General features: G+C 50.7%; 1 protein-coding gene across 4 annotated transcripts in view; it reads left to right on the top strand.

The window, feature by feature from the left end:
* The first annotated feature begins 1,084 nt into the window (after positions 1 to 1,084).
* The window catches only part of CDK6 (cyclin dependent kinase 6), a 159,780-nt gene continuing 148,677 nt past the window's right edge, over positions 1,085 to 12,187 (top strand). For all 4 annotated transcript variants that reach the window (XM_064166901.1, XM_064166904.1, XM_064166905.1 and 1 more), the window contains exons 1-2: positions 1,085 to 1,167; positions 3,671 to 3,746. The gene's annotated coding sequence lies outside the window, so the exon portion shown is untranslated. The remainder of the gene's footprint in view (positions 1,168 to 3,670; positions 3,747 to 12,187) is intronic.

Raw genomic sequence — 12,187 nt, forward strand, 5'->3', positions numbered from 1 at the left:
GTCAAGGAAAAAATATGCAGCGTTGCCCATCCTAAACAACTCCACCAGCTGCTTCCCAGCACGCTCAGGAATTCTTTGGAGTGCTGTTTAATAAAGGCTTTGCTCTGGTAGGACCAGAACAAGGTGGATGTGAGGGGAAATTTGGCCACACAGGTCTGATTTTTATCAAGTTCAAAGCCTGAAGACTCCCACCTGGATATGGGTGGTGCCAGCTTAGGTGTTAACTGCAGTCTGTGCGCGGTTGACAGCCCCAGAGGCTGCAAGTCTGAGCTGTGAGGGACCTGCTGCTCCTCACCAGACCTGTCCTCCAGACCCTTCCCCAGCTTAGCTGCCAGTCTCTGGGCCTGCTCCAGCACCTCAATGTCCTTTTTGGAGTGAAGGTTGGAAGGGACCTTAAGGTTCATCCAGTTCCAACCCCTTGCCAGCCTCCCTGGGCAGCCTGTGCCAGTGTCTCACCACCCTCACTGCAAAGAACCCTTTCCCAACATCCAGTTTCAGTCTCCCCTCTGCCACTTCAAACTCATTACCTCTTGTCCTGTCATTCCCAGACCTTGTCAGTAGTCACTCCCCAGCCTTCCTCTAGGTCCCCTTCAGATACTGGAAGGCCACTCCAAGGTCTCCTGGAACACACAACTGCTTTGGCTGCAGCCTTTGATCCAGCCCAGCCTGATGAGCCCAGAACCGTGGTATGACCGAGGTTCGTCTTCAGACACGGATTTGGACCTGATGAGATTCTCTCCTCTAATACCACTTGCAGGGGTGAAGGAGCCTCTGTGCCCAAGTATTTGCTACCTTCTTCAGCTTAGCAGTTTCTTTCGTTAGCATGACCTGGCAATGTTGGAGCCTTCCTGTAAGCAGCCTCCGGCCTCGGCACAAAATGGCAGCGGCGGGGCCGCGGCGGCGCTCAGGGCTGCCTGCGGCGGTGCGGGCGGCGGCCAGCAGGCGGCGCTGTTGCTCCGCCGGAGCTGGGGCTGGGCCGCGGGAGGCGCCCCGGGAGCTGCGCAGTAGCGGCCGCGGCGCTGTGGCCAGTGGCGGTGCCCAGGCCCCGCTCCGGTTCAACGGAGTCATCCGGGCCCGAGCGGAGCCTCAGCCAGTTTGCTGCTGATGCCAAAGAGGGCGCAGGGACTGACACCCCCTCAGGCCCCGCTGTCGTTCAGCCGGACCTGGGTAGGCTGCGGAGCTGGGTGAGGTCGAGGGGCTGGGGCTGGGCCCTCCTCAGGAGTGCCCAACGGTAGGGCAGGGCCTCTCCATTGGAGATGTTGAGGTGAAGGGAGCCAAAGCTGTGAGGGGCCTGGAGCACAGCCCTGTGTGGAGAGGCTGAGGGAGCTGGGGGTGTGCAGCTGCAGCAGAGAAGGCTCAGGGCAGAGCTCATTGCTGTCTGCAGCTCCCTGAAGGGAGGCTGTAGCCAGGTGGGGTTGGGCTCTGCTGCCAGGCACCCAGCACCAGAACAAGGGGACACAGCCTGAAGCTGTGCCAGGGCAGGTTCAGGCTGGATGTGAGGAGGAAGTTGTTGGCAGAGAGAGTGATTGGCATTGGAATGGGCTGCCCAGGGAGGTGGTGGAGAGGCCGTGGCTGGAGGTGCTGAAGCCAAGCCTGGCTGGGGCACTTAGTGCCATGAGTTAATTAGAAGGGTTAAGTGGTATTTTGGACTCAGTGATCCTAGAGGTCTCTTCAAACCTGGTTAATTCTGCAGTTGAGGCACAAGCTAGAATACAGGAGGCCTCACTTCAACCTGAGGAGAAGTTTCTGTGCTGTGGACCAGGCTGCCCAGAACGGTTCTGGAGTTTCCTTTTCTCAAGGCTTCTAAAACCCTCCTGGACATGTTCCTGTGCAACCTGCTCTAGGTGCCCCTGTTTTAGCAGTGGGGCTGGGCTCGATGCTCTCCAGAGGTGCTTTCCAACCCCTGCTATCCTGTGTTTCTGTGATTCTCTGCACCCACACAAGGGTCACCACCACTGGTGTCATGAGGAGACTGAGTGTGCCCTTGTGTGAGGGGGTCACTTGTGCCAGGGCATTGGCAAGGCCTCCCCTGCACTGCCACCGCTTCGGCAGGTGCTGAGCAGAAGGACCAGAGGCTGATGTGGCGGCAGTGAGTGGCCTGGAGTTTGTCTAACCACAGAAAATCCATGCTGGATGCCTCATGCAGGGCATGATCCAGGTAGCAGTGTCAAGAGTTAATACATCCTGAGGGAAAATCATGGGAGGAGAAGTGGCCAGGCTCAGCTGGAGGCACTTACACTTGCTCAGGGGGATTGAGGAGAGCCAGCACCATGGGCAGCTTCTCCCTTTGGGCTGATCCCATAGAATCGTAGGATGGTTTAGGTTGGAAAGGACCTCAAAGCTCAGCCTGTCCCAACCCCCTGCCGTAGGCAGGGACACCTCCCACTAAAACAGGTTGCTCAAGGCTTTGCCCAGCCTGGCCTTGAACACCTCCAGGAAGGTATTCAAGAGTCACATTGGGTGATTCTGTGCTCCACAACCTCCCTGGACAACCTATGCCAGTGTCTCCCCACCCTTACTCTAAAAAACCCTTTCCTAACATCCAGTTTTTATCTCCTCTCTGTCAGTTTAAACCCATTCCTTCTTGTCATTACCAGACCTTGTCAATAGTCCCTCCCCAGCATGCTTGTAGCCTCCTTCAGGTACTGGAAGGCCACTCCAAGGTCTCCAAGCCTTCTCCAGGCTGCACAGCCCCAGCTCTCTCAGGCTGTCCTCATAGCAGAGCTGCTGCAGCCCTCTGAGCATCCTCCTGGCCTCCTCTGGACTGGCTCTAACAGTTCCATGTCCTGCTTGTTCTGGGGGCTCCAGAACTGCACCCAGGGCTGCAGGTGGGGTCTGAGGAGAGCAGAGCCAAGGGGCAGAGTCCCCTCCCTTGCCCTGCTGCCCACACTGCTCTTGCTGCAGCCCAGCACAGGGTTGCTGTCTGGGCTGCACTCACACTGCAGGCTCCTGTGGAGCTTTTCCTCATCCCAGACCACCAGGTCTTGTTCCTCAGGGCTGCTTTCAGCCGTTCCCCACCCAGCCTGGAGCTGTGCTTGTGCATCTGGAAGAACAACCCTCCCTGCAGTGAGGGGAGTGTTGGCTGTGAAAAATCTGTATTGCTTTATTAGAGGACTCTTTGCTGCAAAAAAAAAATGTAATTTTCTGGCTTTCCTTTGCCTCTCAGAACCACAAACCTTCAGTTTGTGTAGCTTGTCATAAGACGACTTCTGACTTCCTCTTCAGAGGCATTTGCTTGTTCCTGGCTGTTGCTGAAAAGCTCAGATGGAAAGCATGCACTTTCCTACTCAGGAGCTAAGAGGAGTTTAGATCTCCATGCCTCCTTGCTGAGGCTAGGTCTAGCATTGGGAGGGGTCTGGCTTTGCAGCAGATGGGAGGCTGAAGGAAGACAGTGGCAATAGCAAGGAATGAGTATCAGTTGTGAATGAACAATGAGAATAATGAGAAGCAATGAGAAAGAAGGGAATAAGGAAGACTTATTCTTATGCTAGCCTACTGCCCTCTTCAACAATAATTCCTGTCTGCCACCTCAGGGGAATGAGAAAAGAGAACAAACTGACTGGTTTAGTTCAAGCAGTCAAGGTGGATTCAGTTTATGCATATGATGGGATGCATATAAGTTGCAAAAAACACCTCAGGCATGCTCCAAACTGTAAATGCATTGTTGCAGGAGCTGCCAGCTTGTGATGGACTGAGCAGTAGACTGCACTCCAGAGGAGCACAAGAAACAAGAGCTGAGATCCTTGGTAAGTCTCCTTGTTGGCATCAGCATAGAATAGCTCTGAAGGTAACAATGATCATTGTGGCCACAGGGGTCATTTGGGAGCCATCTAATGGTCTATGGATGTGCTCTCCAAAAAGGCCAACTAGAAGGTAAAGACAGACTTTGATGGCTGTGGTAGTGTTGGGTTGATGATTGGATTCCATGATCCAAACCCAACGATTCTGTTCTACAGAGCAGGAATGAGTCTTGTTGAAAGGAGAATCAAAACAGTGTTTTAAAGTCCTGCCTGAGAGGCTGTTTGCAATGAGCCTTGCAGGCAGGGTTTCTACAGAGGAACAATAAATACAACTGATGACAGGATCACAGAATGTCCAGGGTTGGGAGGCACCTCAAGGATCGTCCAGTTCCAAGCCCCCTGCCGAGGGCAGGGACACTTTCCACTAGACCAGGTTGCACAGAGCCACATCTTCATGCTTCCATTTCTTCATCCTGCTCTTGTCATCCAAAGGCAAGTTTATGACAAACAATATAACAAAATCAGTGTAATAGCAAATTTAAAAAATCATATTTTGTGAGAATGAGCTGAAAAGTCAAGGACTTGGGGTCTGCAGTGTGCTGCTAAGACACACTGATGTGTGAACTTTCCCTCCCAGAGCCATCCATCTCTATTATCACAGCCTGGAGATGGTTCTGTGTCAACTTTGCATCTGCATCAGTAACTCATTCTCTTCAGCCATCTGTTCCACAGACATCAAACTGTTAAGAAGCCCCAGTACAGCACAATCTAGTCCAGTAAGGCAGCAAGAGGGAAGAAAAGCTCTCATTACCATTTGAATTCAGCAGCTCGCCGGTGATACACAGGCAATATTTTTTATATTGACAGGAAGGTGGTGAGTTGGTGACTAAATTCCTGGTTCCAACAAAGGGATTAAAATCAAACACTTGATATGCAGCAAGCTATGTTCAGAGACAGAATGCTGAGAGAGTTAAAGTGGGAGCTGAGGTGGTTGTTTCCCATTTTGCAGCCTTGAAGTGAGTTACGAAAACATTCCTTGTCGCTGGGCTGCCTATTACCTCTTGCCGTTTGAACTGCTGAGGAGTTCACCACTAATTTATAGTCTGAATGAGGTAGGCATTCCAAAGCCACGATCTCAGAAGCAAGTGATGAGAGCAGATTTGTGACAGGTTTCTGCTGCACTCTGAGGTTTCTTGTTCTGTTTTTAAGGTGTTGGTTTTGTTTTGGTTTAATCCTGACTTGAATTCAAGTCCACATATGCTAGAAACTTTGGAAATTGTAGTTCAGCTGCCCACGTTGTCTTTCTCAATTAATGGGTCCCAAGAGCTTGTCAAGTTGTATCTGTCTGATCCAGTGGCTTTTGCTATCATTTGGGTCTTTTTTCCTCTAGGTTTTTTAGCACTATAGAGCCAGGATAATTAAAGGGCAGAGAGCTGGATTCCATTCTGGGCAGTAAATCTGCAGCAGCGCTGGGTGCTGAAGTTTCAATAACAGAATCATTATTGTGAGTGATTACTGAGCCAGAGAAAACCATTGATTGACATCCAGACCCTTAACTGAATCTGCAGATGCTGCGAAGTGAGAAGATTTGGTGGGAGGTCTGTGGGAGGCTTTGAGGTGAGCTCTTGCCCTCACGTTTTCACAGGGCTCTCTTCAGAGGAGAGTTGCACTCCAGCGTTGCTTTGGGGCCTGGGGAAAGCAGGGGCTGAGGAAATATCCAACAGCAACGTGCTCAAGCCTGATTCAAAGGAAAGTGAGCACTGGCTTTAAAGCAGTCATTGCTTTAGCTGATTGACAGGGGGTCTGTTTGGTAAACTGATGAGAAGTTTTGGCTCCCCTAGCTCAAGTGTTTTAAGTGTGGAAGGGCTTTTATTTTGTAAAGGTGAGTCTGCCAGGTGGGAGGCAAAGTTTGGATTTAAACATTGACCCTGTACGCTCTTAACACATTCCTGAGTGCAGGCAGAATCTCCACTGAGAGAGCTGCATTTTAGGCTGAGAGACCTGGGGCGATTTAGCCTAGAAAAGAGGAGTGAGTGAGGGGGGATCTTCTCAGTGCTGACTGATAGCTAAAGGGTGGGGGTCAGGAGAATGAGGCGAGGCTCTTTTCAGGGGTGCCCAGCAAAAGGGCAAGGGGCAGCAGGCGCAAACTGGAACACAGAAGGTTTCACTTGAACATAGGGAAAACCTTCACTGTGAGGGTGCTGGAGCCCTGGAGCAGGCTGGGCAAAGAGGTTCTGGAGTCTCCTCTGGAGATAATTCAGAACCCTTCTGGACACATTCCTGTGTAGCCTGCTTTAGGTGACCCTGCTTTGGCAGGGGGGCTGGACTGGATGATCTCCAGAGGTTCTTTCCAACCCTTACCGTCCTGTGATTCTGTGATGCACAGCCTGGCACCGCAGGTGGCTGTGTGCCATGCACCCATGAGGTCTCCTGTGCCCCAGGCCACGTCTTCAGTTCAGTTCTGTTGTGAAGCTTTAGCACAGCCTGGCTGAGGATGCCCTGACCTGCCTCCCACATTCCCGGCGCGCACAGCCCGGCTCTGGGGCTGAAACTTGCTCAGCCTGGTTGCATATCTTTCATTTCACCTCTATCTTTGGTTTCTATAACTCTGCCCACACTGTCTGCTGGACAGAAATACACCAGGCTTGTGTCCCCAACAGAGCTATGGTCTCTAAGGAAACTCGAGCGTTAATTAAGGCACAGTCTAATGGGGCTGGGTTTGTTTTGTTAAGCAGTGCCCCAAGGAGCATCGTTTCACTTCGGTAAGGGTTTTACCCCTCCCCCCAGCAGCAAATATCAGCATTTTTCTGCTAACTGTCGTGTGGGTATGTTCAAAACAATGCTTGGGAGATAAAGTTTTGTCCTTTGAAATAGCAAGCAAATTGGCACAGCAGTGTAATTGCTGCTGTAACTTGGCCCTGTCTCCCGTGGTTGCTGGTTGTTGGCCTCCTCCAAAATGTTCTAGTGCTGAAGCCAACACCCACGGCCCGGCCACACACTGGGTGTGCTTGGCAGCTGCAGGCTCCAGATGCCAACCACTGGAATGCATTTTATGTACCAGTGTCTCTGCCTGTGGGTTGGCTTCCTGGCTAGCCTTTAGCAGTCTCTTCTCTGGCCCCATCTGGCTCCTGCGTCTTGCTGCTCCTGCAGCTGTGCAGCTGAGGCACAAGCAGTTCACAGGTGAGCTGGCTCACTGCTCCAGGAACTGCTCACCTGCACCAGCTCCTGCCAAGGTGCATACTCTGTGTCCTAGCACAGAAGGAGGTGTTCCGCTTGCTTTTATTGGCTAGGGAGGAGCAAGAGCATGGACTGAGTCACAGAACCACAGAATTGTTTTGGTTGGAAAAGACCTCCTAGAACATGGAGATCATCGAGGCTGGCAGGGGTCTGAAGTGGCAGAGCACCCTGGCAAACAGATGCCACTCAGAGGTGTGATGTCATACATGGAAGCCACCATGCACCAAACTCTTGAGAGGGACAAACTGCAGTTTCCAGTTGGAAAACTCAATTGTCACTCTCAAGTGTCTATATCAAGCTCCTTTTTGCTAAGGCCCCTGAAAAGTGCAATGCAGATATTTCACTGTCAGGGGAACAGGCTCTGCTCACTGCTCCCTGGGATAGCACAAGGAGCAGTGGGTGGCAGCTGCAGCACAGGAGGTTCCACCTCAACACAAGGGGGAACTTCTTTCCTGTAAGGGTCCCAGAGCACTGGCACAGGCTGCCCAGAGAGGCTGTGGAGTCTCCTCCTCTGGAGCCTTTCCAGGCCTGTCTGGATGTGTTTCTGTGCTAGATTGTCTGGTCCTGCTCTGGAAGGGGGGTTGGACTCTATGATCTCCTTGAGTCCCTTCCAACCCCTGACATCCTGTGAGCCTGGGATCCTGTGACTTGCAGTTAATGACCATGAAGATGATCACAGAGATGCTCAGAGGGCTGCAGCAGCTCTGCTATGAGGACAGGCTGAGAGAGTTGGGGCTCTTCAGCCTGGAGAAGAGAAGGCTTTGAGGAGACCTTGGAGTGGCCTTCCAGTATCAGAATGGGGCTGCAGAAGAGCTGGGGAGGGACTACTGACAAGGTCTTGTAATGACAGGATGAGGAGGAATGGGATTGAACTGGCAGAGGGGAGACTGAAACTGGATGTTAGGAAGAAGTTGTTTGCAGTGAGGGTGGTGAGACACTGGCACAGGTTGCCCAGGGAGGTTGTGGAGCACAGAAGCACCCAATGTGATCTTTGATGGAGGAGAGGGAATGGATTGAAGCTTGAGAAGGGGAGATTGAGACTGAAGATTAGGAAGAAATTCTTGACAGGGTGGAGGGACACTGGCACAGGTTGCCCAGGGAGGATGTGGAGCACAGAGTCACCCAATGTGATCATTGGGTGGTTCTGTGCTCCACAACCTGCCTGGAGGTGTTCAAGGCCAGGCTGAATGAGGTCTTGAGAGACCTGTTCTAGTGGGAGGTGTCCCTGCCCATAGCAAGGGGTTGGAACTGGCTGATCTTGAAGGTCCCTTCCAACCCAACCCATTCTACAGATCTTTGAGAGAAGATGCACAGGAGTCTACTGCATTGGCAGGGGGAAGAAGGTGGGGAAGTTAAGTAGTTAATTTTTGGTAGGCACAAATCACATTCCCATCAAGTGCAAGCAGTCAGCTGTTATTGTAGGTCACTAAGATACAATGAATTATTTTCTGCAGTTCGTGGAAAACATTAGGCAGCTGTAATAAAGTCAATGGCATTTCCTTCCTCACTGAAACATGACTTCAGCAAAAGCCCCTGTTCTGTTAAAACACCATTTCATGCTTGGGAACATTGCAGGGATTTCTTCTTGGACACTCTGGTTTTTCACATTTCTTTCATTGATTGCTGTAGCAAACACCAAGGGGAGAAAAGCTCAGAAGTGGCTTTTGGTGTTCACATGGATGGTGATGGAGCTAAACTAAAAAGACTTTAAGCAGAAGGGGGAAGGAAGCACTTGAGTGGCCTTTATAGAACATAGATACTCAGCCCAGGGAATACACCACACAAAAATGTCTTTTAAAGACATTAAAACTCAGCTTCAGCAAAAGCTGGAGCATTTCATAACCTAGTTCACCACATTTCTCCTCCCATAGTTATCTGTGACAGACAAAGTCAATGCTTTTAGATGTTTAGCTTTAGAAACATCTCTTGAAAGCCTTCATAAAGTATCTTTAATAAATCCCTTTAGGCCAGGCAGGAATACATCTGCTCTTGTGTTCTTTCAGCATCTGATGGGCATGGAGACTTTAAAGTTTGTGGGGAATTCTGAATGAATGGATGGAGAGTGGTGAATTTTCTGATGGAGAGAGGTGAAGTTTCTGATGGAGAGAGGTGAAGTTTCTGATGGAGAGAGGTGAAGTTTCTGATGGAGAGAGGTGAGTTTTTTGATGGAGAAGGATTTTCTGGTGGAGAAGTGAATTTTCTGCAGGGCCTCTAAGTGCTGGGTCTGTCTGAACTCTGCAAAGTGCAGAACAATAACCCTTGCCTGCACACAGGCAGAATCTGCTGGGCCAGCTGGTTGTGCCTTATCAGTGGAAGACCTTCCAGAGGCAAACAGCAGCCTCAGTGTTTCAAAACTATGCACAGGCCTATGGGTTGGCTCACAAGCAGTAGCAGCTGGATCTGGAGTTAGGTGCCCACACTTCAGTAAGCAAACTAACATTGCAGCAGAGGAATGAGAACAACGTGGGAATTAGTGAGGGCTGGAGGGGCGTGTTTGGATGGGAGGTTACAGCATTTTCACTGGCTGCACAGAGATGCAGCTTGGAGCAGACCTGCAAAGGCTTGTGTAAGTGGTGCATTAGCAGTTAGCACACTCAGGTTTTGAACTGTGGTGATGGAGCCGTTAGAGTGGGTCCAGAGGAGGCAACAAAGGTTGTCAGAGGACTGGAGCTGCTATAAAGGCAGGCTGAGAGAGTTGGGGCTGTTCAGCCTGGAGAACAGAAGGCTACAGGGAGACCTCAAAGCAACTTTGCAGTATTGGAAGTAGCCTCAAGGAGAGGGACTTTTGACAAAGGAGTGGATTGACAGGACAAGGGAAAATGGGTCCAGACTGAAAGAAGTCAGACTGACCTGAGACCTTAGGAAGCAGTTCTTCCCTAGGAGGGTGCTGAGGCACTGGAACAGGTTGCCCAGAGAAGCTGTGGAGGCTCCAAGGCTGGCAGTGTTGAAAGGCAGCTTGGCTGGGGCCTAGGGCAAGCTGCTCTAGGAGAAGGTGTCCCTGCCCGTGACAGGGGACTTGGAACTAGATGATTTTTAAGGTCCCTTCCAACCCAGACCATTCTATGTTTCTGTGATCACACTCAGAGATGTTTTCTGCTGTTCTGCTGACATTTTCATTCCCTCCTCCCAGAGCTCTGTGTTCTAGGCACTGGCAGTGAAATGGCTCACTCTGTGCTGATGCTTCTTCCTTTCCTGATCTCTTGCATATTTCCAGGGTGTGTGATGAAGTTAAAGCCAACCATACCTCTTGAGATCTTTTCTGCTCTTTTTTTCTACCCACCACACATTTTCTTACTACCTTAGTGAGCACTGTGGGTATGGATACAGCTTGCTGCAGTGTCTTAGAAAAGAGCTGAGCCTTAGGAGGTTCATCTACCAGTGACCAAACAACTGAATTGACCTGCCCTGTTTTAAGGCTGGAAAAGAAACAGGAGCAGGCTTCAGCATGGACATAGACATCCGGCCCTGCACCCAGGGGAAACCTGGAGAGGTGTGGCTGTAGCTCTCTGAGCATGCTAGACCAGGCTGTGCCTTGGTAAGGCTTTACTTGATGCATTAGCAGCACAGCAGTATGCTTGTCTTGAACCAGACATTTAAGCATGCTAGACCAGGCTGTGCCTTAGTAAGGCTTTACTTGTTGCATTAGCAGCACAGCAGAATGCTTGTCTTGAACCAGACATTTGCAGGGTGTAGGCAAGGGCTTACCAGCCACAACTATTTAGGTAAGACAGGCCAAAAGAGAATCAGAGACTCATAGAATGGTGTGGATCAGAAGGCACCTCTAAAGCTGCAGTCAGCAGGGGTAGCCTCAACTAGATCAGGTTCCTCAGAGCCCTGTCGAGCCTCAGCTTGAATATCTCCAGGGATGGGGCCTCAACCACCTCCCTGGGCAACCTGTGGCAGTGTTCCACCACCCTCATAGGAAAGAACTTGTTCCTAACATCCAGTCTAAATCTGCTCTTGTCTAGTTTGAAGCCATTGCCCCTCATCCTATCCCTGCAGGCCTTTGTAAACAGTCCCTCCACATCCTTCTTGTAGCCCCTTCAGGTCTAGGCAGGCTGCTGTTAGGTTGCCCTGGAGCTCTCTCTTCTCCAGGCTGCACACCCCCAGCTCCCTCAGCCTCTCCTCCTAGCAGAGGTGCTCCAACCCCCAACATGGGAGTTACTTGCCTTTTCTTATCATTTGTCTTCCACCTACATTCTGAAAACCTCATATAATCATTGTCCTTTTCCTTCTGTATAGTCCCAGCCCCATAATAAACTCCTGTTTGTTCCGCAGCTTTAGCACCAAGCAGACCCACAAAAAGCTGTGAAACAACTCTCTGGAAAAAAAACCACCAAAACTAACAGCTATTAACTAAGACATAGTAAACTTCAGCTCACAGCTTTGCAGCTTGTCTTAACTAGCTTTATTTGCCAATAAACATGCCTCTGGGCTTCTGCTGAGAGCATTTCTGCATCAGAAGCTTATCTATCCTGCAGTCAAACTAAGCAACTCTTTGTCTCACCAAGGTTAGGATCTCAAGGATCATTAGATCATGCAGTCTCATCACAGGCCATTGCTTGTCACCAAGCTAGTCTCTGTATTCTAAGACATCCACTTGTTCTTCAGATACACTTCTCCATCTCCCCTTACTACTTTGCCCCTTGTTTAGCTACCACCAGTGACCTGGTGGCACAGTTGGGGCCTTCCTTATGGAAGAAAAACAGATCTGTGATGAGCAGAAGTCTGAGCACTCCAGATTGTTGGCCTGGAGGTGAGTCTGTCAGAGCTCCACTTAGTCACATCAGTGCACGTCTGACACTGGTGTAGCTGGAATGAAGTGTCCTCCGGAGAGCATTATCAGAGCTGTGAAGGTAATGTGCAGTAGCTTAAGCTGAAGTTCTGCAGAGGGTGTCCATAGCCTGCACCTTCCCTGGGCTGAACTGAAAGAGTTCCATTTTCTCCTTGAAGAAGCATTTAGGCAGCAAGAAACAAAGAAACAAAGCAGCAATAGATTGAGGGGACACAGTCTCAAGCTGTGCCAGGGCAGGTCTAGGCTGGATGTTAGGAGGACGTTGATGGCAGAGAGAGTGATTGGCATTGGAATGGGCTGCCCAGGGAGGTGGTGGAGTTGCTGTGCCTGGAGGTGTTGAATCCAAGCCTGGCTGGGGCACTTAGTGCCATGGTCTGGTTGATTGGGCAGGGCTGGGTGCTAGGTTGGGCTGGCT

This window comes from Pogoniulus pusillus, chromosome 28, assembly GCF_015220805.1.
Source record: "Pogoniulus pusillus isolate bPogPus1 chromosome 28, bPogPus1.pri, whole genome shotgun sequence".
Classification (NCBI taxonomy): Eukaryota; Metazoa; Chordata; class Aves; order Piciformes; family Lybiidae; genus Pogoniulus; species Pogoniulus pusillus.